Below are 27,888 nucleotides of genomic sequence, written 5' to 3' on the forward strand. Positions count from 1 at the left end.
CTTGCTTTAGGTATTTAAGGTCTCGGCAGCCTAATGAGCCTGTGGTATCCAGGGAATGCAGGGATGGACAGAGAATCAATGGAGGGACGGTAAATGAGTGGGAACAATTTGAACGTGCCCCTCCTCTCACTCGGCTCCTCAAAGCTGCGGGGCTTTGCTGTTTGGGAGGTCTTTCTTTCCTACAGCAAGGAGAGTTTGGCTTCCCCACCCCACTTCACCCCTCACCACCCCCCTTTTTCAGGCTCCGTGCAGGACAGGGATGCTCAGGCTGGGGGGTCAGCAGGTTCCTGTGCTGGTGCTGGTGGTGGCAGCGTTAGCTGCTCACATTTCCTCCTCCGAATCCCTTTTCCCAACTGCGACAAGAGGGAAGCGGGAGGAAAGAAAGGCAACCCACAGCACTGGGTGCTGCAATGCAGGACTGGCAGAGGCAAAACTGCCTTGGATATTTCGTACTGTGATACCAGGCTTAGCCAGCATCACCTTGTGATGCCTCGGAGGTACCAGAGAAAACAAGGAAAGACAGAAACAAAACTCTTCCTAGTGGTACCCATCTGTTTGCTCCAGAGGGTGCTTTTCCTTGGTCTGCAAGCACCAGGAGCTGGCACACACCATCCCCTGCTGCAGTCCCACATCTTTCCTTTCTGAGGTTGTGTTTCTATTTTCTACCATTTTAGGGGCCGGTAGAGAGGAACTCCAGGGAAAGCCAGGAAAGTCAGTGGGGCTGTATCATTTATCAACAAAGTTGGATAAAGGGCTGTTCATCATCTTCCCCTTGCCACCTTGGAAGCATCATATGCAATCCAGATTAGATTAAAATGAATGAAAAAGCATCCAGATTGCACAGTTGTACAGTGGCCAAGAATTAATGAGTTTTCTTGATCCCGAGTCCCCACTGTAATTTCTTCTGCATTCCTCTGGCCACCCACATACATTCAACAATGTACGTGCACAATTGCAGGGACCACGAGGAGCAAAGTAAATGTTTATAAACTGAAAATTGTCCTTCAGCTAATCAGAAAGTCATTTTATCCCCACGGGGAAAGACAGTGCCGTAGCAGAGAGAGAGATGGCAAACCCCCTCCCTCCTCTGCGATTCCTCCTTGCTGCTGATGGAGGAAGAAGTCCCAGAGGAAGACATTTAATGAAATGATGCTCTTGCAGCATCTGACTTTAAAAACAAATGGACATTTGCACTAACCTCCAGAGTAACAGACTCTCAATAGGGAGCACGAGACTGTTTGCTTGCACTCACCCTTGGTCCTAATGGAGCTAACTTCCAGACTGTAAGCAGGCAGGGAAATAAATGCAGACAAATCTGTCCCCTTGCCAACGACACACATAACTCTGCAGAGATGAGTGGCCAGGATGATCCTGCTGAGCAGAGGTGCTGCAGGCACCTTTATCACGATCCTTTTGGCTGTGAATGCCCACAAGCGTACATGCAACAGCTAAAAACCATGATAGCCACTCCAAGGATGGAGTTGTCCTCTGTATGCCCTGTAGCTTGGAGGCATTGCATGAAAGGAACTGTGTTTGAGGGTGACATGTCTCGGGATACCAAGGTGATTATGCTTATTTCAGGCTCCCTGTGGTCTCTGGGACCCGACAGCCAGCAAGGAAAGGAACAGGACACTTGGCTGAGCTGTAGGGGCATGAGACTGGAGTCTCTGCTCCAATGCAGATGTCTTGCTCACTTCTCTAGACTGCAAATCCCTGTCTGCGGGATGACATTACGCTGTGCTGGAGGAAAGGGGCTTATCCCGGAGCAGGAATAAACAGCCACGTGGTGTAGTCCAGGCTGGAGTAAATGGATCCCGACACTGGTAAAGACAATACATGGGGGGGGGAAGGAGGGCATGAATGGGATTTGCACTTCTAAGAGGCTTAGAGCAGCTTTGGAAAAGCCTGTCTGGTGTGTGAGCACTGCTTCCTTCAGAGCAGGGCATGGCAGTTGCCCCACCAAGTAGGGAACTGTGCTCTCTGCAGGCACACACCCTGCATGCTAGGACCTCGTCTTTGCTTTGCTCCTGCCAACAGGATGGGCTTGTAGGGGCTGAAGGGATGGGGCAGGATCCTGCACCTTTCTGAAGTGCAGCCACTTGAAAGTCCACTTGCAGTTGGACTTGATATTTGTTAGATCCCTTCCAGCTGAACTGTCCTATCCTATTTCCTATCCTATTTTCCCACTGGCTTCTGAGAGACTGAAAGAGCGTGGGTGATACATGGGAGCTCTGCAGCAGCCGCAGAAGCAAGACGAGAGCAATCCCAGTAACTGCATGCAGACGCCTTGAAGGAGACACAGCACGACCTGTGCTTCTCAAAGGGGCTGAGAGCATGGCAAATCAGATCACCCAGGCCACACGTTCAAAATGTAATCACGGAAAACACCCAGCCCTTAGGAAGGAATGCTCTGGGTGAAATTCTGCAGAGTTTGGTGCACTCAGACAGCAAATGAGATAACACACCTGAGCAGCAAAGAGCCAGCAGTTTTGTGGATAGTGGATGGCGACGTGAAGGCTAATGTCAAATTAGTTTGAATGTCCAGTGAAGCATGCCGCTAATCAGCAAAGGTGATTGCATGTATGCCTTAAAATAAGCAATTGCCCCTGAACAACCCAAATTTGCTGCTGAGCAGCGGCTGGCGCAGCAGACGCTGCAGCAGGAGGAAGGCTGCTCGCCGCTGAGGGGACGCGGAGAGTCTGACAGCTCTGACAGCTGTCTCTTGAGACCGTTTCACAAAACCTTGGGATTAATGGAAATGCCACTCAAGCAAGATGCGGTGATTAGGGACGTGAAATATGGAGCTGAATTCCTTTTTTTCATGACTGAGTGAAGGCAAGCAGGTGGCTCACACCTGGTAAGGTCACCTGAAAGCAGATCGTGGTATTTATCAGGTCTGGAAGTGACATCCCATCCTCTCCTGTCCAAGGAGGGTCAGAGCTCCTTTTTGGGGCTGGCAAATCCCCCAGGAGGTGCTGGACTCACCGGCTGAGCTCCTAGAGGGTGGCTGGTGACCCTGAGGAGCAAAACCCAATTGCTGAAAGGAGTTGAGCTGGCAGCTGGGAGGGAGAAAACTTCTCAGCTTTGAAACCTGGTCAGTCTCTGACTGTCCTGGTCTTATCACGCAATTATCACAAGTTTTCTTGCTCCATCCTCTGAAATGCCTGGTGGAGGAACAAGGAGATGAGCTGTCCTGCAGAAGATCAGGGATTCTGTCCTGGCTGGGTGGAAGGTTGCGATCCGACAGAGAAAGCCTTTGGCCAAAATATGTGCAGCTCCCAACATGTCTGGGCTGCGACCTCGGGCTGCTGGGCTTTTCACCAGTGTGAATAGAAGCAGACAAAAGTGCTTGGATTGGCCCCAAAACCTAATCTCTACTGTTGGGTTTGCTGGGAGAGAGGGAGGGCGTAACAGGCTTTAAAGTGCATATATTTATGCGTACACACACAGGGTTTTTAGTACATAATGCACACCAATATATATAATTTAGATATTAAATGTATGTTTACATATGTTTTAATGATCATATTCTCAAAGCTCATGAGCCCTTACCATACTAATTACAGAATGGCTCGGGTCTAAACTTCCCTTTCCTATTACCCATTTTCCTCTTGTTGATTTTGAGTAAGCCAGGCCTGACTTTTCACACAGTCTGAAACAAATAAATAGCACAATAGCGAAGTGAACCATGCCATTTATCCGCATGCAAACTGGCAAGCTTCTGACTTTAGGAATGACTTGTGGGAAATTTTAATGTAGTCAGCATGAGTGCATTCTGGACAGCAAAACTGGGAATGAAATTTGGCCTTGAAAATGAGAAGAAGGGCACAGTGGTTTTGTAACGATTTTCGTATCAGGTTTATGTTTTTTCTGAAGTTTTGTGGTGTACATAACTCACGATATACTTTCAAAATGGTATTTTCCTTCCAAATTAAGAGTCAATTGCAGAAACATTTTTGGAAACCTGATTCCTGACAGCTGCTACAGCAGCCACAGCAGTTTTTCCAACCCACCTAGGGTGGGAGATGTGGGCATGGAGGATACAGGCTTTTCACATCGCTGGTGTGGTCCTCCTAAAGCTGTCTGCAAAGCTGAGATGCACCAAAAGAGCCATCTGCAGGGAAACCAAACGTTTTAGCGTGCATTTTTGATTCTTTAAGTACCTCCTGCTAAATAATGAACGCACTTCACTGATGTGAGGCCTCCTTTCCTGCTCAGCTGTGGCTTTCACGAGGCGTGAAGACGAGGCCATCAAGCAGAACCAAGCAGTTTGTCGTATCAATGTTTATTTACCATCTTCTTCCCCCTCTGAAAGAGCCAGACCAAAGCAAAAAGCTTCAGGCAAACCTCTGCCAAGGCTGCCGAGCCCTGGGATGCTGTGAATCTCTGCAACGGTGCTAACAGCCCCAGGACAAGGCTTTATTTGATTAACATTCCCTATTTCTCCTCTCATCTCTTCTCTCCTCCTCTTCCCTCCTCTTTCCAGGCTTTTCCTTACTGGTTTGTATTCGGCCAGCCACCCAGCCAGCGCCAAATCCGGCCCTACAGCAGCTCTGCTGACCCCAGGGGTGAGCTTGTCCCAAGACGTTTCTATCACAAAGCTATCAGACCCAATTTCCTCTGATCTGACTGCCTCGCAATCCCAGCGGAGGCAATTCATCTGCTGCTGGATGTGAGCTACAGCAGCAAATAGACGTCAGAGACAGGGCAGCCTCGCTGGAGATGAGAAATCTCACCCGGTGATGAGAGGTTGGGAACATCTCTTATCTGATCTGCTCGGCTCCATAAGGAGAAGCCTGATGCAGGCAGCTCACGCTGAGCCCCTCGGGGGGCACCCCATGGGCAGGGGCTGGGATGAAGAGGTGGCAGGGTAGCCTCAGCCTTGTCCCAGTGGGTGGTAGGGCTTGTGTCTCTTCCAGGATCAAAGACACGTCCCTAGGGCTGACTGCAGGGTTTCTCATGCTCGACATGGGGTGTTAAGGATGAGGTGGGCCTGAAACACAGCAGCATTAAAGCAATCAGGGATTTAACAGCAGTCCCTGTCCCTGAGGTGTTTAAGGGAGGTGTGGATGTGGCACCGAGGGACGTGGCTTGGTGGTGGGACTTGGCAGTGTTAGGTGATGGTTGATAGGTGATCTTAGGGGTTTTCCCAGCCTAAAGGATTCTGTGATTCTCTTCTATTATTTCTTTCTTTTTTCTTCTTTTCTATTTTATTTTCTAGTTGCCTGTGCTAGCTACACAACTGCTACACATCTGCTGAGTGAGCCAGCCCTTGGAGATGAACAATTCAACCAAATTCACGTAGGAAACTGGAGCCTGACCCCAGTCCTGGCACCACCCCACTTCGCTGCAGCAGCCAGGAGGAAACGCTGGGGCTTAAGTGATTTAACTTGGAGAGCACAGCAGCAAGAGTGAAATCCACTTACACGGGCTAATTGATCATGAATGACTCCTTAATTAGAAATTAGAGAAATGCCCCCAAACTTAAGAGCAGAAACGGGACCAAGGTGTTGATGAGCTGAGGGGTATTCATGTGACTCTGGATTTTCCTTCAAAGACGCTCTTGCCACTTAACTTTTCATGACAGAAATTTGTTTGCCTTAATACAGCCAGTTAGAAGCATTTTCAGATACATTATTTAAGGCCTGAAAATAAATAGTGGCTGCTCAGCCTGCACTCTGTGAAGCTCAGAGCCACTCGCCTTCTCACTCAATTATTGATGGTACTTTCAAGCTGCATTTGAGACACTCCTGCCTGCACAGGGGAAAATCCTGGCTTGTTTACTTGCTCGCTCTATTCCTCAAAGTCTCAAAAAATCTCATTCGGTGATGGATTTGAGGCTTTTATCACCCTGTATTTCACCCTTGCCACAGCAGAGGATTTATTTCAGCTGCCGAAGCCCCACCTGTGAGCTGCCAGCCCCGGGAATTTCTCACCACAGGCACTAAAGGTGGGACGATGCAGTGAGATTTCACTTAGTGTATCTTTTTTATTAAAAAAAAAAAAAGGAAATGCCAGCGACAACACAACACGATTCCACCACCAAGGGAAAGTTGCACACTTGCTAGCTGGACGAGCACAGGATGCTTCTGAAGCACCCGAGATTGACTGCAAGGTCTGACTGATGCTTTTCTCACTTGATGGACTTTTATCTCTCTCCCAGCTTGGGCTTTCTGATGTTTAATAAGGTATGAGCTTTTTTTTTTTTTTTTTCCTCACTGAGACATTTGCAGGATCTTTCCTCTCGACACAGATGTCACTTGATACAAACTTCTGCCACGACATACTTATCCTCGGAATTGCCATACTTGTGTCAGATTTGATTGAAATTAGCCTGGAGGCTCCCCAGGGGGGACAGCAGCCTGCTGGCCAGCTTTTTGAGCAACGGGCAGCACAGCATCACCCAAGACAGGTCTGAGTAAGAGAGGAGTGTTGTTGGAAGCAGAAATGACAAGGAACCTGTTTCAGACACCTCGCACTGGGGAATTCACTTCCCATCCCAGCTCCTTCCCGCATAGCAAATGGGAGTCACAGAGCTGGAAAGCATGTTGGGCTCACAGCCCTAATTAATATTGCAAACGAGCTGGGGATGGGATGCCATCAGGCAGGCTCCAGGTGCGCCCTGACCTTTGCTGTCAGCAGGTCTGCAAAGTCCTGAGTCAAAACCAAGGGGAAATTCAGCCCTGATTTTAAGGGAACCAGTATTTTGCCTCCTCCTGCTGCCTGCTGCTCCTGTGCTGTGCCAGCACCTACCATCACCTCTTTGGGATGCAACAACCCAGCTGTGCTGCCTTTGACTGCTTTGATAACCTCCAGGGTCAGTCTTTTTGCTTTTAAAATGACAAGAATTCTTGCTCCACAGGTCCTTCCTCTGGTACCTGCTGAGGTGGAAACTCAGCTTTTGGGCTGGTGTTGTCCGATGGCCACTGCTGTTGTGGGAAGGGTAAGGTTTGTGACATCTATGCCCATAAACCTGCTGCTCTGGGAACTAAATGAGAGCCCAGCACCTGCCAGGAAGAAAAGAAGAGACCTGAGCTTCTCTTCCCCAGAGAAAATAAGTGCAAATAATGTACTCATAAAAGAAGGAGGGGAAAAAAAATGCCATCCTGAGTACTTTCCGTTCCCCTTTACATGCTTACAAGAAAGCAATTGAGGCTTGGCACTTGCATTTATTCAACAAAAAATTCTTGTGACTTCGTTTCTTTCCAGAGCAGTCAACCACACTGCTTGATACGCCGTGACCTTGAAACATAATGAAGCATTGAAAAGCAAATCCGGCGGTACAGAAAGGAAGTGTGTTTTACCCTGCAAGAGGAGGTACTGAGGTCCAAGTAAGAAACAACCGAGCGGTTATCTCTGGCGGCTCAAATCTCATCCAGGCAGGGCTTGTACAAGACAACCTTTGTTACGAGAGCTGTGCCCAGGGCAATGTGTGGAGGGCTCCGTGGAGGAGCACCTGGCGCTGGGCACACATCTGATATTTAACATCATTTTGCAATGGTTTCTTTGCATCATGTCCCTCTCTGCCCTTGGTGGTGTGTGATAGCCCCAAGGGCAAGGCCCTGGGAACAGGAACCATTGCAAAGAAATGTCCTCAGGGCAGGGAGACAGAGGGTGTCTAGCACAGGTGGGAGAGGTTTGGATGTGTTGGTGGATTTAGGGGCTTGCTGGCACACCAGCAGCACTCCTGTGCTACCCTCCCATGGCAAAAAATGTCCCCAGTTCCATCTCCGAGGCAGCTCTAGGTAGCAGAGGTGGGAGCTGTAAAGGAGCCTCGGAGGCAGGGTGAGGGACCTGCCCAGGAGCACATTCAGAGAGCACTTGGGTGAGGGCATCAGCAAGGATATTTCTTCCCACATAGGGTAGCCAGAACTGAGAAGAGACAGGATTGAAAGTCTGTGTGTTTGGTACTGTGCAGTCCTGAATGCTCTCTGTGTGCTGGTGGTGCTCAGCACCTCCTAGGGTGGGACCTCAGAGACAATTATGGTCCAGGAGGTTCAACACCTTGGCCAGAAACCTAAAACTATTAAAAATAGAGGGCTTGATACCCAGAGCAGAAATACAGATCTTCATGCTCTCTGACACAGGCTGCAATACACTTAGGATGAATGTGGGTTTCCAGAGCTGGGAAGTTTTCCTCCTAGAGTGACTTTCAGCTCAAAGTCTTTGGGATGAGAGGAAAAGCCTCTCACCTCAGCTGGAGCAATGCAGCCCCATCTGGCCCGGTGCTCTGGAGGAGAGCCAAGAGGACAGCACTCCTCCCCTGCTGGTACGTGGTTTGTTTGGCAGGCTGCAGCCCACACTGAGCCGTGCCGGGACTTTGCATCCCTGGCTTGGACAGGATGCTGCGAGGAGCTGGTAGGAGAAAGCATCTCCTGGCAGGGCAGCTGCCTTCACATTAATTGGTAAGTAATTATTAATTACAGCACTGAGTTAGTATCTGCACAGCCTTTACATCCAGGAGATGCTATATAATGCAAAGTCAGCTGATCAGCATCCCAAATTGGGCGGGCACTCACTGAAAATACTCCGAGTTACTGCCCGGACAAAGGGCTAGTTGTCAGGGTCTGGATGGAGACCTGGGGGCTGCAGATAGGAACAGAGGGATGAGAAATCGGGGGATGCTGCAGGGATGTAGGGTAGCATGGGGCTGTGCTGGTTGTACCGTGTGGTCCTGGGCACCCAGTGTTGGCTGTGGGAAAATAAAACTGCTCCAAGTCATCCTCATGCACTCTCCGACTGCCCCCGTGATGCTGCTCAGCAGGCACGTGTGCGGGCAGGGTCTTGCTCCAGCCCTCGGTACTGTGTGATTTACAGCTCTGGTCTCTTCTGGATTTTTGGGGCTAATTTGGGGCCCCAAGCTGCAGGGACAGATAAATGAACCCAATGACCAGCTTTCAGGCCAGCAAATATCTGTTAATCCAGAGCCACGTGGAGCCGGAACGGATGGTGCGAGGTGCCGATGCTGGCTGGTGCACAGCCGCTTGCAGCACGGTGGGGATGAATGTGGGCAGCTCTTCTGGCAGATCATCACGTTGAGTGGTGCTGATGATGTGAAACAGCTGCTCCGAACACAAGCCGGTGCAATCACCAATTCAATTAACCGTATTGATTAATACAGGAGCTCAGCAAAAATCTTAAATGAGGCCGCCTGTCACCGAACATGTGAAATTACCGTGCCCTACCTACGCTAGTTAAAAGAGGCTGAAACATTTACCCTTCTTATCATCCTGCTGTGTGAGAAGTGGAAAAGGTCTTGCAGCGATTCAATGGAAAGGAATAAATCACCCCACAGCACAGATAAATGGCTCTTGCTCTCCACGTCTTCCACCCAGAGAAGTATTGATGCCCTTTGGCTGTACAGGGGGAAATTGGGTAGCCAATTTCCCCAGGGTGGCTCCAGGGGACAAAAAAAGGCATCCCAGGTGAACATTGTGCTAAAGTTCAAAGTCCCCATTAGCCTTTCTGCTCCTCTAATGCCCTCCTGCAAGCTCTGGGCCTGATCCAACCCCACAGAAATCCTCTGGGGCCACTTCATGGACTGCAGCAGACCTTGGCGACAAATCCCATATGGCAGCTGAATTGAGCTGGGGGCAGAGGGTGTAAATTTGAGCCAATTTCTCATCTCTCAACCTCATTTCAAGGTTCACGGTGATGCATTTATAATTACACTCTTTCTCACACCTCCTCTGCTACACGGGGATAGCTGTCCATCTGCGGAGCCTTCACAAACAGCAGCAATTTCCCCTTTCCATTAGCTTGTCCCTTTCTTTCCTAAAGATGATAAAACAAACTCATCTTGGCGGTTAGTTTTAGATAGAGCTGTCATTGAGCCCCGGCATTTTTTTGCAGCTTCCATCACTCTGTTGCCAGGAGAATATCCGTCAGGAACAAAAGCTATTTTATTTTGTGCAATTGGACTCAGGGAGGAGGAGAAACTCTGTACAGGAAACCGCAGCATTAACTCAGAGATTGCAGCCTTGCCATTGCAGTCGGGAGCTTTGGTTTGTTCACCAGGCTGGGAATTACGGACAGGAATTATGAAGGAATTGCTCGGCTTACGCTGGGAGGGTGACGAGGGAATCTGGCGAGGAAAAGAGGGCTGGAAATGGGTGTGAACACAAAATGGTTTGTCCACAGGGATGGGTGCAGGGTGCTAGAGGCATGTGGATGGGGCAGATGCTCAGGTGCTGGTGGAGGAGGCTGGGGAGCACCTGCAGCACGAGGCTGGGCCCTGGGCCTCTCTTATCTCCCACCTCCGTCTCTTTGCTTTCTTTTGTTCATTCATTCCAGCAGCCAAAGAAATTAAAGCCGTTCCGGAAGCCCTGTCATTTGCTCTGCATACTTCCTCACGCGGCTTAACAAAATAATCCTTGTTATTACTGGGAAGTGATCATTACCTGGATGGGTGTTTGCCTTCACCTCGCGCACCGGGGCTGGATGCTTGGTGCGAGCGGCCACAGAGGCCATGAGATTTCTGTGGAGGATTGGAAATGGGCGTTTCAAGGAAAAGCAAAACAAGAAGACAGGTTTACCAACGTAGCATAGTTACTGCTTTTGCCTTCAGCCATTGCAATAGCTGGAGAGCTTGCACAATGTTTGTAATGCACAGACAAGGAAGGAATGGAAAAAAAAATCCTCCCAACTCCAGCTACAAATTGGGTAAATACACATTCAAAGCGGAGACTTGTGTCAGAGGAGTAAGTTTGCCTTGCTTTCATTACAGCCTAGTGTAATCTAATTCAGAAAATGAAGCAGAAAAATCCATTTGGAGAGCTTGGCAGAAGGAAGATGATGCTTTGTTTGCCCATTTGAAATGCATTGAGAATTATTTATTAGAAACTTCTGTGGGTAATTGGTTCTGAAATGAGATCAAGTCCGCAGGAAAGTTATACATACAAAAATAAATCTTGTCTGAATCATTTATTGAGTTTATGCTAGTCATAAAACACAGTACGCTGACTGAACAGTGTTCAAACACCTGTAAGTGCAGACTGTGTCAGGGATTTCCAGAGCTTGCCTTGCTCCCTGCCAAGGGATGCAAAAGCAAAACAAGCCCTGCTCACCTGGAAGCCAGCGATAACTCTGCCACCCATTTCAGCAGGAGAAGATCTGCCTTGCTACAGCACGACCCAGGAGGCACATCTAAAACTGCCAGCTGCCAGGGGTCCCTATCACTTACCTACACCATCAGCACTCGGCATGCTCTGCTCTCTGCAAGGTTTCAAGAGCTCGGTGCTAAGCCAACAAGCCACCCCTTTGCCTGCAAGAGCTCCCTTCTGTGTTTTTGGCCCTGGTACTGGTAAGAGATTTCTGCTCCTTGGCTCTTTGGAGCCATTAGCCGTGGGGGTGTGTTTGCAGGGGAGCACGTTTCGGGGTTTTGCTGCACGGCAAGCAGAGGTTCAGCTCCTATCTGCAATTTCAAAGGCAGCAACTAAGCAAAGAAAGCTGTCTACCCCAAAGAGCCAGACACGCTCTCGTATCTGAGTCATGGGGACGTTATCCCGGACCAGCCCTTCTGAGTGCTGCTCAGCCCAAAGGGGACAATGACAGCTCAGTTCGTCGGGCAGTTTTGCTGCCACGCTTGAGAAACACCACAGGCGAATGGACAGAGAAAGTCTTAACGTGAACTTTAACATGGAATTCCTCCAAGATCATCTGCAGTGCAATACAAAAGCCTGAGCTCATTAGGGCATCCTGCTCAGGTCTAATTGCTCATCAGTATCGCTTCCTGACAGGGGAAGCGCGAGTGGCACATTTCCAAAGGTGGGACGGCCCCGCTGCCAGGCAGGGAGCACCAAGGCTGTCACAGGGATGGGGTGAGAGCCTTGCTGCACCCCACACCAGCCCTGCTCGGGGACACGGTTTTGGTGGATGAGGGAAGAGCAGCTGATGGCATCTACCTGGACTTGTGCAAAGCATTGGACAGCTCTGGGGCTCCCCAGCACCAGCAGGATGTGGGGCTGTGGGGCCAGAAGAGGCCACGAGGATGGGCAGAGGCTGGAGCACCTCTCCTACAGAGCCAGGCTGAGGGAGCTGGGGGGTCAGCATGGGGAGGAGAAGGCTCCGGGATGGCCTTGTAGTGGCCTTTCAGTGCTTAAAGGGGATGGAGGAGAGCTGGGGAGAGACCCTTTATTAGGGAATGTGGTAATAGGACAAGGCAATGGCTTTAAACCAAAAGAGGGGAGGTTTAGATTAGTTTTATGGAAGAAATTCTTCACAATGAGGGCAGTGAGGCCCTGTCCCAGGCTGCCCCGAGGAGCTGTGGGTGCCCCATCCCTGGCAGTGCCCAAGGCCAGGCTGGATGGGGCCTGCTCTGCTTGAGGGGTGGCACTGGGGGGGCTTTGAGGTCTCTTCCAGCCCAAACCATTCCCTGATTCTGTGAAGGATGCTGGTGGGGGCCTCTGCTTCCATCCCCTCTGATTTAGGTCCCTACTGCCTGCAGCACCAAGCCTACAAACAAGTACTGAGCCCCACAGCCCCTGAGGGACCGAGCTTTGCCTGTACCTCACAAAAAGCTTTCCAGGAGAGAGGTAGAGGCAGGGATGAGATGCACCAGTGGTGTTTTACAGGTGTGCTTGTGGGAACCAGGGTTTCTGGGGCTGGTCTCCAGCCCTGTCTCAGCCAGGCCTTCCCACCAGCAACGGGGTTGCTCTGTTGTGTGCCTCCTCAGAGAGGGAAAGCAGCTTCCCGATCCCAGAGTTTGACATGTATGAATTGCCTGTTTTCAATTAAGCAGACAGTTTTAAGTCCATTTCTGTTTGACATTTTGCCGCCTGGAGATTTGGGTTTACCACAGAAAGATCACGAGGCTGCTGAGTGATGCACGTAAGCCTCCTCCATCCCAAAAAACAGCTCATCTGAAAAGACGCTTTTGCCCCCAAAGCTGCTCAAGGCATCTTTTATCTCTGGCCTGAGATGATCCAGAGATCCCCACAGTCATTTCTCAGGATGGCAGAATAATTTAGCTATTCAGTAAATTACTAAAACGAGTGAGAATGAACTGGGGCTTGGAAGAGAGACAGAACGAGTACATTCAGACTTTGTTGGGGACTGCAGAGGACAGTGTGATTTTCCCCTGACACAGACTAACTCATTTAAAAGCAGGGCAATAAATTATGTGAAATGTCAGCTGCTTGGGACAGGAGCTTATTTTGATAGTGCGATTCAGTCCTTCAGTATTGCCAATAAGGAAAACATTCAGTGAGACGAGTCATTTTGGACCTTAAAGTACCAGAGAGATACCAAGTCTGACTAAGAGGATGCCATGCTTCGATATCACCGGGATATAAATGTAAATAAAGTTATTTTACTTGAGAAAACACAGCACTGGTTCGCTACAGGGTCAGTTTAGAAAGATACCAAGCAGCTAGGACATAGATAAAGGAGAGGCTGAACAGCGACTTTTGGGAGCAGCTCCCCAGATGATGCCACGATGGCTGCCACCTGTGGCGTGTGCCAGGCTGTGGCTGTGCACAACCCGATGATCTGGAGTTCATCTAACCAAGCACCATGGCCTCATCCTGTGAAATCACTGGAAGATGCCAAAGAGATTACTTAATAAGCCAGCAGCTCCAGTAATGCTGTTAATGAGAGTTTTCACAGGACAGGTGCAGAAGCAGAGGGGATGGGAGTCAGTGGGACAGGAGGACTTTGGAGCCACCTGAAATGTTTCCACCAGAAAGCCAGATCAAAATGCCCAATTGCAATTAGAGAACCGGGCTTTCCAGCTCCAGGGAGCTTTCCTTTGATAAACCCAAACCTACCAAAACAGTGCCAGAGAAATTAGCTCCCAAGGTAACTTTGAAGTGGTTACACAGCTCGTCTTGTCTGCGTCCAGTAGCCGGCGAAATGGCGAAACACCGCGTCCTGCTGGAAGCCTGGGCGCAGGAGGAGCCAGCCCCAGGAAGAGGAAATTTAATCATTGCAGCGAGCAGGGTCCCCATTCTCCCCAGGAAAAAACAAGGGGGAGGTAGGAGGAGCGGCGGCTCGGCTCGCAGTGGCTGCCTGTGCCTCCTCCTGGATGTCCTGTGGCTTCGTGCTCTCCTGCTTTTCCCAAGGGAATTTCAACACGGGACGGCCCAGCTGCCTGCGAGGGTTTCTGTGGCCACCAGCACTCCCTGTGCATTGCTTCCATCCCCGGCCTGCTGCATTTGCTGCTGATGATGCCATTTTTCCCTAAAGCAGCACCCTTGTTCCTTTAGTCTTGTGTTTGATGGGTCTGGTAGCGAATATTTCGTTAGTCCAGTATTTTTTTCATGCATTTTTGCCTTTGGCTTGCTGCCTGGGGGCTGGAGCCATTTCAGGCTTCACATCCACCTTCCTGAACTGTAGTTAACTCCAGAAACCCTCAGTGGAAATGCTCCACTTAGGAGAAAAACATTCACATTGCACAACTCGTTGCTTTATTAAGATTAAAGGTTTGACTTCCATTTAGCATTTTCCTCTTTTTATTTTCTCCCTGGTGCAGGAATTGACATCCTCGGAGGCTGTGACTCCAGGTGCGGGCCAGCTTCCTGCAGCAGGGGTAAGACACAAGTGAGGGGTTGCAAAGTGCAAACCTGCCATGGATTTTCTTAATGGCTTGAGGAAGCCAGGCTGCTGCGGGGAGCATGGGGCTGGGTGACGGGCTGGGCTTTGCCACTTCGCTTGCTTAACCAAAATGTTGGAAATGCAAAAAAAAAAAAAAAAAGCAAAAAAGCTGCACTGAGTGGCTGTTTGTACTGCTGCTGGGTGGCGTCCCTTTGCACGAGGGCTCGCTTACACAGCCCCCGTGCTGGCCTGCTTTGTGCAAGGTCTGCCCCTTGCACGAGGGGCTCCCACACCCCTTGTACACTCCTGTTTTGCACGAGGCGCTCCCACCCCCATTGTACGTGCCCATTCTGCACGAGGACCCCTTGCACGAGGCGCTCCCACACCCCTTGCACGTGCCCATTTTGCACGAGAACCCCTTGCACACACCCCTTTTGATGACCCCTTGCACAAGGCACTTCACGCCCCTTGCACACACCTGTTTTGCACGAGGGGCTCCCTCCCCCATTGCACGTGCCCATTTTGCACGAGGACCCCTTGCACACGCCCGTTGTGCACAAGAACCCCTCGCACACCCCCACTTTGCACGAGGCCCCCGTTGCACGAGGGCACCCCCCCTCCCCTTGCACACCCCGCCCCGTGACGTCATCGCCGGGGGCGGGGCGAGCGGCGCGCGCGCGGGTCGGTGGCGGCGGGGAGGCGCGAGCCGGGAGCGGGCACCGGGAGCGGGGGAGCACCGGGACCCGCGGGGATCACCGGGGATCGGAGGGGATCAGCGGGGATCTGCTGCCGCCTGCTCGCAGGTGAGAGCCGGGGGCTTACGGGGCAGCAGCGTGGGTACCTCCCCTGCCCCGTTGGGGGCTCAGCTCCGCCGGGGAAAAGTTTGCGGCGGCGCCGGGAGGGCGGCGGGGGGGGGTTGCTGCGGGTCTGGGCGTGCAACGGCGGCGGGTGTGCAACGGGAGGGGTGTGCAAGGGTGTGGGAGAGCGGGCAGCGCCGTGAGAGAGCGAGCAATGCCGTGCAAGGGGGTGCAACGCCGTGGGGGTAACGCCGTGTGAGTGTGTAATGCCGTGTGAGTGTGCAATGCCGTGAGTGTGCAATGCCGTGAGTGTGCAACGCCCTGCGAGTGAGTGCGTGCAATGCTATGCAAGGGTGCATGCTGTGTGTGCAACGCTCAGTGTGTGCATGGGGGTGCTGTGTCAATGTGCAGCGTGCAATGTGCGTGTGCAACGTGGTGCTGTGCAACTGTGTGTGCAAAGTGCATCTGTGTGCAGTGTAAGGGTGCACTCTGGAAGCACACGCGTGCACAACCGGTGTTTGTGCACGCTGTGTGTGCCCAGTGTGAATGTGCACAGCACACGCAGGCAGCGCCGTGCAGGTGTGCACGTGCGTGTGCAAGTGTAGCACGGCGTGCAAGCCCCACGCAGCGTGGGGGGAGTTGTGGCACGGCCGTCAGCTCCCCAAAATAGCCGTGAGCGGGCCGGGGAAGGAACCCGAGCGATGAGCAGGGCACCAGCGCGGTGCCTCGCGGGGTGAGCGCAGCCATTCCTCGCCTCTGCGCTTGGCACGGTAATTATGTTTTCGTTTTAATGAGAAGAAAACCATTTGTGAAACAAAATATTTATTCTAGCCTGGTGGGGTTGCTCTGAAGAGCTTGTATCTATGCTAAGGAGGTGGTTTAGAAACTGCTTTTTTTTTTTTTTTAATGAGAAAAACATTTAAATACGGCGAGAAGCTTTTCATCCAGAAGCCTGTCTGCGCGAGGGAGCGAGCAGCTGGAGAGGTCAGGATAGAAAGGGAAATTTGCATCCCGCTTATTCTCCTTATTTTTGAAGAGGGCTGAAAGTTGCCTTGCGTTCGGCTTTGGTGGGCGGATTTCTTAAGGCAGCTGCCCTTGAGGGGAGCCGAAATAAATGCAGGTAACTCGGCCTCTGGGTCTCCCAGCCGTGCTTCCTCTGCTTTCCCAAGGCCGTTCTGAAAATGCCTGAGCTTTGCAGGTGGCGCAGGAGGGATGCCGAGCGGGCCGGAGGTTTGCTGCTCTGGCAGAGGACGCGCAGCTTTTACAAGTTGTTTGCCTGGGAGCGGGGTTTGTGAAATTCAGAAGTGTGAATTGCAGCCTGAGCTCGCTTTGTGGCCAGAAATGCTGCTTTAAAAAGAAAAACCAAAGAGTAAAAGGCACTTGCAGGGCCTGGGACTTTCTTTGGGTGAGTTCAGCAGGTCCCTCAGCGGGCGCACACACGTCCTGACGAGCTCCTTCCCTCCCAGCAGGGAGCCTGGCTTTCTGATCGAGGCAAAGCCTTGCTCCCAGGAGCTCGGATGGGAGGATCTGGCCTTCGTTTCATGTCCACCTGATGTCCTGGTAGCACCACAGCCATCCACAGAGCCACACTGTTTGAGAGCTAATTCCCAAGGATGTGAAAGAAACCTGTGGCATTTGTCCTCATACCAGTTTGGGCTCCTTAATTTCTTCCAGTGGCCCTTGGTCATCACGTACACATTGCTCAGATCAAATGCATCCCTGTAACAACTTTGTCTCTCGTAGAGGACTCTCAAACTGTGATTTATTTTTTGCAGCCAAACCCTGCCTGCCCGTAGTGGAGGCAAGGAGCCGGTGGATTGCCTGCCTGCTCTTTCAAAAGAGTTGCTGGCTTTTTATGTGGTTTGGGCTTGATGAAAAATACCAAACACCGTAAGCCCCAGCGCTGGGAGTCAAGTGATGGCAGCATGTTTTGGCTCCCGTGGACTCAGAAAGGGAAGCATGAGAGTACGGAAGGGGGCATACCCCATGGCTCAGGGGAACAGGAAAACGAAGGAGCTCTACCCCTTATTTTTTCTGTTGTTTTTTGGTTCCTGTTTGTGCGCCTGTGAATGGTTTGGGTTTGCTTCTTGGCTTGGTCTGGCAGGGGACTCGCTGGGGCTGGGAGCACCCCGCTGTCCCCGCGGGTTTTGGGAGCTGCTGCCAAGCTCCGCTGCGTGTGTTGGAAGTGTTCCCAGGATGGGGTTTGGTCTTTAACGGGTCAAAGAGCTTGCTGTGAGACTTCCAAGTCTCCGGCCCTTGGATTTGTGTTTCCTCTGTGCGAAGGAAGGTTCATGTTTTGGGTGGGTTGGTTGAAAGCGGCGCAGGACCCGGCCGTCATGGGTCCACCTGGGGCATGGGGACAGCGACCATGGGGTGCCCTGCGACACCTGCAGCTGCTCCTTTTGGAGCCAGGTTCACTCTGCCCTGCCCCGGGGGCTTTAATAAGGACAGCATCAGCTGCTGGGAGGAGACATCAGGCGCTGAGCCGCGAGCAGCATTCCCAGCCCTTGCCGGCTGCAGTCCCGCTGTTCGTGGAGGCGAGGTGTCTGCCATCCTGCCCTCAGCGTGGTGAGCCCTAGGGGAGTCCTAGGGCTGAACATTTCTGTGTACACCTGCCTGAAGGTGCTCAGCTCTACCTGGCCCCAGGCAGAGGCATTGCTCCGCACCCCACAGCAGAGACCACGCGTGCAGGGTGCTGTCTGCTGCTGCTCTCAGGGCCGAGGTCGGGTGATGCGCTTCATCTCCGTGAGCAGACAGGGATGATGGATGGGAACATAACTTTGTAGCCTCCAAGCTTTGTACATTAAAATCCAAACGTGGAAGGTGGCTGAGTCATTGTTTTCATCTCTCCTGTTCCTTCATCAGCCAGGCGCTCGGGTGAAAATTAGTGGGACGGGAACACGTGTGTTTGGCAGCCCTGTGAAGGAACAGGGGGAGAGACGTGGCTTGAGGGGTACTTTGTGTAAAAGTACCACAGCAAAGTACAAGTACAGCAAAGTGTTGGCGAGGGGGTGGTTTTGGGATGAGGGGGTCCCTCTGCACCCTTCAGCTGTGCCTTGTGCCTTGGTGCAGGTGTGGAAGCGCATGGGGTTGGTTGGCATGGGTGTTATATGCATGGTGAGAGGTTTTAGGACAAAACCCACTTAGCCTGGGTACAGGATGGGGGGACGGAGTGAAACGAGCGGAAATTTGGACACCGAAGCAGTGGTCCTGCAGGGAACTGAGACCAAAGTCTTTCAGGTCCCGCGTGCCTCCTCGCCACTGCAGCCACTCGTGATGGGTCTGAAGGACTTAACCGGGGTGAGTTTAGTCTGGATCTTCTGTTCGAGACCTTTGTGCAAATTGGGGATGGGCAGCGGAAAGCGGTGGCGTGCGGTCCTGGAGAAGCCTCTGCTGTCACTGAGCGCTGGCAGTCGGGAGCAGCGACGTCTGCCGAGTTGCCTTTGGGAGTAAAAATAGTCTTTGTCAGTGCCGAGCTCGAGTCATGTGTTTGTGGGAGACATTCAAGTTTAACTCTGGCGGCCGTGCCGATTTCTTTGTTCATGTCCGTGCCCAGAGCCAGCAGCGGGGACGCGGGGTCTGTGAGCTGGGTCTCTTGGGCACCGGGCTCCGAGAGCTGTAATTAAACAAAGAGAAACTTTCTTTTTTTTGTAACTGATCCAGCTTGCAGAAAATGGCAGCTAACTTAAGGGAGGAAAACAAAACAAGGCTTTGCCTGGCCAGAAAAAGCGTCCTCACATCTGTGGCATTTCCTCTCTTTCTTTCCCTCTCGCCAGCCTCCCTCCCCAGCCCATTGCATCCTGACGGTAGCATTGAAAACCTGCGATCAGATTAGCTGTACCAGGGTGGGGTTGCTTGCAGCCTGGACGAGCAGCGTTTCCCAGCCGGGTGCTGAGCCCTGGGAATTACTGTTCTCTCCCCCTGAACAGCAGGCGCTGCGTCTCCGACCCCAAACCCCTCCGTGCTGCCTTCTGCCCTCGTGAGAGCTGTGGTTGGCATTTTTTTGTGTGTGTGTGGCTGTGCCTGTGGTACAGGTGGAGCTACTGAAGTCTGCAGGAGAGCTCAGGGAACAGTTCGTAACACACCTGGTCTGCGAACAGCCTGTTCTTTGCCATTCATTGGGGTTGATATTATGGAGGAAAAAAAAGCAAAGATCAGTAGGTGCATCCCTGAGCTCTTCACCTGAATCCCACTGGGTTTAAATACACTTCTGTGTGGCTGTCTGCCCCTTCAGCCGCAGAGCCCAGTTCCCGGAGCGCTGCCACGGGGTGATTTTCCTGATGTTCCCACTGGGAAGAGGTTCAGCGCTGGCTGTGTGGCCGTATCCTGCCCTGAGCAGCCTGCATCGGTCTCAGCAGCCTCCTTGCAGCTGTATCCTCGGTGGCTGGCGTTTGGATCCGCTGGGGTCCCTTCCACCGACATCCCCTGGGGAGGGTGGAAAATCCCGCATTGGAAAACACAGCTGCAGGGGATGCCCAGGTTGCTCTGTGTCTGTGAATTTGCTTTTCTGATGCTAAGTGGCTGCTCTATATTATTTTATTTTATTTTTTTGCTTTCCTTTTTCACAGAATCACAGGAAGGTTTGGGTTGGCAGGGATCTCAAAGACCTCTCAGTGCCACCCCTCAAGCAGAGCAGGGCCCATCCAGCCTGGCCTTGGGCACTGCCAGGGATGGGGCACCCACAGCTCCTCGGGGCAACCTGGGACAGGGCCTCGCCGCCCTCAGAGTGAAAAATTTCTTCCTTAAATCTAACCCAAACCTCCCCTGGCTTTCCTGGGGCTTTCTTTGGAGAAGGATTTTTCGATACCGGCTTTCCGGGACGCGGCTCCGTCTCAGAGCTTTGTGGCAGCTGGTCTCATCCAGGAGAAAAACACGGCGGCCACAAAGCAAGCCTTTCTTCTGGCCATTGTGAGCGTTGCTTGGTTATCTCCAGGCAGGGGCTGCGGGCAGACAAAGTATTTACTGTCCCTGGGAGATGGCGATTACCTCCGTCAGCAAAACGTCTCTGTGCAGGGTGGCCTGTTTGTGTTCTGCCGGCTCTGGCCTTGACCAGCTTATCGTCCTGCGAGTTACGGGCAGCGTTGCTCAGTTCCCGGGGCTTATCGCGCCTGCTGTAGGCTGGGACGGGGGAAAGATGCCCTAGGATCGGGACGTGGGTGACAGATCTCTTCCCACATCTGCTACAGCCTTCCTGCGTGTCTTCTGGAGAAGTCTCCATCCCAGAAAAAAAGGCCCGCCGGGCAGCCCTCGTGCAGCCTACGTGTTCGCACGGCCGCTGCATACACAGCCTTTCGTTTTCTACATCCTGTTCAGCCAGCCTGGTAGTGAAAAACAAATGGATTTTTTTATTTATGTTTTATTTTTTTATTTGGTAAGCTGCTTGGAGTCCGAAAACACTGCTGAGAAACAGCTCAGTGCGATCAGTAAGAGTTTCCAAGTAATTGTTCTCCTGCCTCATGCTGCTGCTGAGGTGTGGCCGGTGCTCCCTGGAGAGTGCCCGAGCTGCTCACAAGGAGCCTTTCCAAAATGCGTAACGCAGAGCCCTGTTCCTGAAAGTTAATCACTGCAGAAAACGCTTTAATTAACTCAATTAGCCAGACAGTCCATCTGGACTCCTGCAGTGCTTCGTTAAATCCCACGAAACGAGGTCACAGCTTTACCCTGGGGAGGGGGACGGCCTCCTTCAAGCCCTTCGGGGTTGTGCTGTGGGCTCCGACACGGAGCTGGTGGGATGGGCGATGGGTTTCTGCTGCCGCTGCTTTCCCAGCGCTGTGGTACCTGCAGCAAAGAGGAAATGTTTTCCAGGGAGCATGTAGGCATTAACAGAGACCCAGAGGGCTTCTAGTGGGATGCAGACAGGGTTGTCATTGCAGCCGATGCAATGCCACAGCCTTGCGGTGGTGAGTGAGAATGTCCTCACCGGTGCCCCAAATTACCTGGTCGAAAGAGCTCCTCTTGCAAACCTGCAGCTGAGATCCCTTGAACTCGAGGGATTTGAAGGTCACCGACAGCGTTGGCCTCTGCTGCAGCTGGTGGGTAAGCAAGGCTTTTTTGGGGGGCTTTTTTTTTTTTTTTTTTCTTTTCACCTGATGTTAGCACCTTGCCCACCAAAGAGACGGGGGAGAAATGAATTTGGGGGGCTCAAGCTTGCTCAGCACAGCAGGGCGACTGGACAGAGCAGCTGGTGCCTCTCCTGCTCTACCTATTAATAGGAGCTGTTAAAATGTGAACCAAGTCCAGGATGCAGGACATGGCCAGGCATGGAAACAGTGAGCAAAAAGCTTTAGCCCAGAACACCGTTGGAGCAGAGGAATGCAGGGTCCTGCAACAGGGATTTGGGGAGGAGGGCAAACGTTTAACCCCCTCTGTGTTTTCCCTCAGCAGGGGTGACCTTTCTGTCCCAGCTTTACCTTGGTGTGTTGACCTCTGTTTAAATGTGATGGGGAGAGGAGTTAATCTCATGTTACAAACGTCCCTGGGGAAAGCTGCTTGCCATCCTACTGCTGCTGCCACATTTCCTGCTACCTGGCCATGGTGGGAAGCCCCAACGCAGCGAGGCAGTGATGCCTCCTGCAGCTTAAATGGGCTGCAGAGGTGGCCCTTGCCTGCAGAGCTGCATGTCCTGAAGGGTTTGAGGTCTGGCTGATAGCTCCGGGCTTGCTGTGCTGAGGGGGAAACTGAGGCACAGAGCACTGGCATTGTCCAGGGGCACTCTGATCCCAGGGTCAAACCCCGGTCTCTGCAGTTGCGGAGCCCATGCCACGAAAAATGGGCTCCAAAGTCACTTCAGAAACATACTCAGGGGGAAAAAATGTCACGGTGTCCTGTTCGCCCTACAGGCAGGCAAGATAAAAGGAATAAAAATCTTTGCAGTTTGGCCTAATTTTTCATGAATTGTGAATGGAAAGCAGTGATGCCAGGGCTGCATCAGATGGTCTGCTCGCTCAGAGGGGGTAGGGGAGGTGTTTTGCTTTTGAAAAGGGCAGGTGGTTCCTGGCTTAATGCTGCTTTAGGCAATTTAGCTTGCGAAAGCAGGGCAGGAGGTAATTCCCTGCATGTAGCCAGAGATGGGTTTCTGCTGCCAGGTGCAAATCCTGCTTACGGCTCCTGGGCGTGCAAGTCGAGGAGGGGCTGGGGTTTTGATTCCTCCTGTTCCTTTGTTTTTGCTCGCTCTGCTGTGGGAGAGCCTGAGACGTAGGGGAAGAAATACTGGTGTGGCTGGCTGCTGGTGGCTGCTCGGCCGCCGTGCTCCGCTGGGGTGCTTGCTCGAAACACGAGCGCTGCGGTGCCTAACTGCAGAGACCTCCAGGTCCACGCATCCCAAACCTGCTCCAGCTGGGCCACCCCGAGCTGGATGCCCAGCCCCAGGTCCCGACGCCTCCTGAAGCTCCCCAAGGAGGAGCCCCCCCAGGCTCTGGGCAGCCTGTGCCAGGGCTGTGGCACCCACCCAGCACAGCAGTGCTGCCTGGTGCTCAGAGGGAGCCTCCTGGGCTCCAGGCTGTGCCCAGGGCCTCTCAGCCTGGCACTGAGCACCACGGGACAGTGCATCCAGGTCCTCTGGATGGCTGCATGGCCCTCTGGTCAATCTGCCACTTCCCCTAGTTCTGTGGCATCCACAAATTTACCGAGGGTGTGCTCTGCCCAGACGGTTAAAGAAGATGGTGTCCTGCAGACCATAGGGATGGGGTGGTGGGATTTGAGTAAGCCTGGCCCAGCCTGTGTTGAGGCAGCTTCTGCTCTGTGTTTGCCTTGTATCTGGCTGGCCATAGGCTCAGCAGCAGAGGAAACGTGCTCTCTGGCAGAGACCCAGGCCATTCTCTTCTAGGGGCTCCACACCGGCCAGAGCTATTCTTAGTCACGCCTCAGATAAAGCTTGGCCTGGGCCTGGGCCGCGCCGCTCTGCCGAGAAGGGAGAGGGAGGGCTGCACGCACACAGCCGTCCTGCTGTAGGACAGGCTTCTGGCCCATGTGTCGGACACAAACCAGCTGGTTTCAGCGAGATTAGTGGCTTTGAGAGCAACCTGGCTGCTCCGGGTTGGAGCAGCACCCACGAGTACCCGGCCCTGTCCTGGCTGATGCTTGGGGACAGCATGTAGGAAAACAGGAGTTGTTGGGGCTGTGGCGTCTGGGGAAAAGGAGGTTGTAGCAAGGAGGTGTCTCTTTTCTCAGGGGATGTGAGAACACCTCAGATTGCACCAGGAGAGGTTTAAGTTGGATGTCAGGAAGAATTTCTGCACGGACAGGGTGGTCAGTATTGGGACAGGCTGTCCGGGGAGGTGGCAGAGTCCCTGTCCCTGGAGGTGTTTAAGAGAAGTGTGGATGTAGTGGGCTTGGTAGTGTAAGGTGATGGTTGGACTTGGTGACCTGACCTGTTGTCTGTATGAATTGGATGGATCCATCTGAAAATCTGTCTGGTAATTTGTGTTTCTTTCAATGCAGGACAGTCCCGAGCCTGGCAGAGCGATAGGAAATCACCTGTGTGTTTTTTCTTTGCATGCTCTCTTGGGATCAAAAGAGATCCCTGCTCATCCCTCATCCCCCCAGCACTTTCAGGGCTGCTTCTTCTTCTGGTGCCTTGGGTAGCTTGTGGGGAAGGTGGAGGTGTTTGTGCAGGGTGAAGTGAGTCGCTTGGGAAGGGTTGGGGTCCCCGTTCTTCTTTTCTGTACATGAATGGGTTATGGGGGAATCACTTGGACACAGAGGTATACACCCAACTGTTAAAATTCCTATATAGTGCTGTAAGCACTTCTTCCTCCCTTTTGCCTTTCAGCATCATGAAAAAAGTCACTTTTTACGCCTTTTTCACCACAAAAATGCAAGTTATGTTGGAGAAATTTAGAATGAGGTCTAGCTGATGATCAGATATCTAGCTGAGCAAATCTTTGACTTCTGAACTAATACCTCTTAAATTAATAAAGCATTATACTACTTCTGTAGTAAAACTCTGGTCTGTAAGACTTAGAAATAGCTTTTTTGAACACCCCAGTATATTTGTTTTTTGCTGAATTACTAAAACATTGTTAGTTACCCTTTTGAAAACAGAGCTGGCAGTAGTAAACCCTAAATTTGAAAAATGCTTGCTCTCTGGTGAATGCACGCAGTGTTTCAGTTGATGTTCGTCATCAGGTCTCTGTAAGCTGTAAATGTAGTTTACTGGGATCGCACATGGAAAACCCAGCTGAATTCTGTGTAAAAGCAGAACTGGCAAGGTTGTAAATGGTGGTGGAAGTTGCCTTCCTTTTGTTTTTCTTTTTCCCTTCTGGTCAGTGTAAGAAGGAAGTTTCCATTTCTTTTCTGTTGATCGAGTACTTGTGTCATTCTTCTAAATATAAAACTGTCCTAGTGCATCAGCCGTGCCTTTGTTTTCACGTCTTTCATGTGTTACTTGAAGTAAGTTTTAATTAGAAAAAAAAAAAAAGAGAGAAAAGAGATTAAGTCCCTCTGCATTGGTTTGATATGGAGGCTCAGTTTTCCCATCAAGAGCATATCTAATTCTGCCTGTCCATGTCTGGGTGCTCTGATGCATTTTATTATTATTATTTTTTTTTTGTTGAGGGGACTTTGGTGTGACCAGAGGGCTGCAGCAGCTCCTTGCAGCTCAGGAAAGGGAGTAATTAATGGCCACGTTAGCCTTAACACCCTGTCGTAGCTCCGGTTGTGTAGGTCAGTTGGTAAAGACGGCCATGGATGGTGTCGTGGCATGTTTGTTGATCCCAACCCATAGATAGGGAGCCTTAAATAGGGAGCTACAATTAAAATACAAATACAACGATGGGTATTAAAGCAGCTGTGAAGCAGAGCTAGCACTGCACTGCTCAGGCTGGAGTTGCTTTCCATAAAAATCAATCAACAGAGTAAGTTCTTCACTGCAAATGACCATTGCTCAATTGACACAAGGAAGTTATCTGTCCATAAGTATGTTCATTACTTTTTTTAACCAATTTTAACTGTTAGTTTCTAAAATAAGGCGTTCCTCCAGAGGCAAAGGACAAGAATTGGGTTTTCTGCATCCCACGGGATGGCTGTCAGTAACAGCTTTGTCTGTTTTTTTTCTCAAATATGGGTGCTTTTGTGTTGGCTTCAGACAACCCTGTAATACGCCGGAGTCTGTTAACTCTACTTCACCCCTACTTCAAGCCGCAATAATCTGAAATTTGACGGTGTAGTCTGTTACCATAGAAATCTCAGCGGGGATAAATTTAGCGCTCCGCTTTCAGGCTCGAGCAGGGGAGCTGCGAGCAGCTTGCCCAGGTTGCTTGCAGCCTCGCGTCTTGGGTGGCTTTCCTCGCACCGATGGCAAGCAGCAGATGAGGAGTGAGGGCAGGAACATCTTCCAGCCTTGCCCGGGGCTGTCTTTTCTGAGAAAGCAACGAGTGAATAACTTGTCCTTCAGAAACGCTTCTTTAAGCGTGGGGAAAAGCCTTCATGGGCTTCCCATGCCTTTCAGGTGCTGTTTTAATTTTGCCCACTGACTAACGCTGTAAAGATCACGTCCAAGATTCAGCCCTGCTTCGTCCAGGAGCGAGAGAGATTTTGAGCGTGTTGCCAAATGTTTGGAAATGGCTATTTCTGTGCCCGAATATCCTGCTAAAGACAGGCTTCCTCCCCTGAAATGCCTCTCCCCAGAGGAGGGGGGCTGCCGGAGGGTCTGGCTACATCCCAGCAGGGAGAAGCAGCGCGGCTTTGACATTGCACGCTGAGAAGTTGCACGGGATGGGCCTGCAGTGTCATTTCATACCACATTAATTTGAGAGCAGCCAGGCAGGGGCCTGGTGCGTTTCAACTAAAACAAAACTTTAACACTTCAAAGTGCTCACCTTTCTTTGCAGATGAACCCTTCCAGAAATGCTCTGGTCTGACAATAATGAAATTGGTTTCTTATCAGCTATCTGACCTCCGATGATGAGATCAAACAGCTTTTACTTGACGCGACTGAAACAGCAAACTCTGATGCACAGGGGTGTGGGTTGTGTTATTATTACTTTTTTTTTTTTTTTTTTTTCCCCTCATGGTACTATTGATGTTATGGAAGTGCTTTGAGGCGCTGATCAGATTGTATCTGGCATCCCTGACCCCTGGGTTGTGCTCTCCCCTGGTTAATTTGCAGGTTGCCTAAAGCCTCCGTGCAGTTTCGCAAGGTTTTCATTTAAGGGATAACTGTAATTAAATGATTTCAAGAAGCCATGGTATTTGCTCTTCTGTTGCATAAACAGAGGGTTGTTTTGGCTTATCTTAAACCTGCTGGCTGACAGAGCTTGTGTCTGCACCTGGGAAGCTTTGTTGGTTAAAATGCCGTGCGTGGATGAGCTCTAATCTAAATTAAGGTAAGAACTCGGCTGCTGAAATCCACCTGAAGCCAGCCACGTGGTCTTCTGTGCCCATGTAATGAGCCTGGTGTTGAAAGCACGCTTGGGATTGAACCAGCAGTGCTTTCCTGGACAGGTATGCAACTCGCTGGAATCGTAGATGAGATTAAATTGAAAGAACAGGGCCGAGAGGGGTGTTTAACAGCCTCTGCTCCTCAGGAGGAAGAAGCAGGGAGAAGAGAGCCTTCCTGGTGCGAATTTACCACGCAGCCACTGAGAGGAGAAAGCACAGGACAAGCAACGTGGACCAAGTTAGCAGAAGTACGGACAGCTCACAGCTTTTTGCAGCACATCCTAGTCCTCACCCTGGGTCTGAGCAGATGCCTGCCCTCACATCTAGTTCTTCCACCCCGGGCTGCATGCCTGCCCTTCAGAGGAATGGCAGAACGAGCTGTGGGGCTGCTTTTCAGGCATCTTACTGCTCTGAATTAGCTTTTCAGCACGGGATCACAGGCCAGGGTTGAGTCAAGCACGGAGCAGGAACCTGTATTCTGGTTTAGCAGAGTGTTTTCTTCCTTGCTTTCATGCAAGAGACTGTCAGCTCCAGCAAATGGTTAAGCTGCTTAAAACCAGGTGTCATGGGGAATCTGCCTGGGAAATGTTTACCGAGGCAGAGTGCTTAAAAATGCTGTTTTGAGGGAATTCATTGCAATGTGCTGATTGCATTTGTTTCTGCCTAATTCAGGCTTGTGATAGATTTTGGCTCCTGTCAGCATTTTCAGCATAGCTGAAAGCATCGTGTAATCCACCAGCAGATCAGTACCTGGGCTAATCAACAAGGTGTGTAAGAACATTAAATCAAGGTTAAGCTTTTGCACGAGCTCATCACTCGAGTGAGTTCCCCTGTATGATAATCCAAAGAGGTTTTATTCATTAGTGCGAGGAGCTGGCTGCTAGGTGCTGGCTGTGGAGCATGCTCAGGCAGTGAGCTGGGAATGAAACCCCTCTTTTTTTTTTTTCCTTTTTTTCCCCAAAGGAAGTTCCCAAATGATTCTTCAAAATAGGTCAGCGTCAAGCCCAGCTGACTTTGGGGCTGCATCTGGCTACCTGCTTACGATGTCCTCTACGTTGGGGCTGCTGTGGGGCCATCCTAGGATGTGGTACCTCTGGTCTTGAGTAAAACCTTTTCTTTTCAAGTGCAGCAGCTCAGGTAAGTCCAGAGGACCACGCAGGATGGATTTTCAGCCTGTGAG

General features: G+C 51.4%; 1 protein-coding gene across 2 annotated transcripts in view; it reads left to right on the top strand.

Moving 5' to 3' along the window:
• Positions 1-15,287: 15,287 nt before the first annotated feature.
• SH3BP4 (SH3 domain binding protein 4) overlaps positions 15,288-27,888 on the top strand; it is a 35,650-nt gene continuing 23,049 nt past the window's right edge. The window contains exon 1 of one of the 2 annotated variants that reach the window (XM_032190556.1): positions 15,288-15,335. The gene's annotated coding sequence lies outside the window, so the exon portion shown is untranslated. Of the gene's footprint in view, positions 15,336-27,813; positions 27,846-27,888 lie in introns of those variants that run through there. The other variant, XM_032190558.1, reaches the window with a different exon arrangement.

Source organism: Aythya fuligula, chromosome 6 (genome assembly GCF_009819795.1).
Source record: "Aythya fuligula isolate bAytFul2 chromosome 6, bAytFul2.pri, whole genome shotgun sequence".
In the NCBI taxonomy this organism is placed as follows: domain Eukaryota; kingdom Metazoa; phylum Chordata; class Aves; order Anseriformes; family Anatidae; genus Aythya; species Aythya fuligula.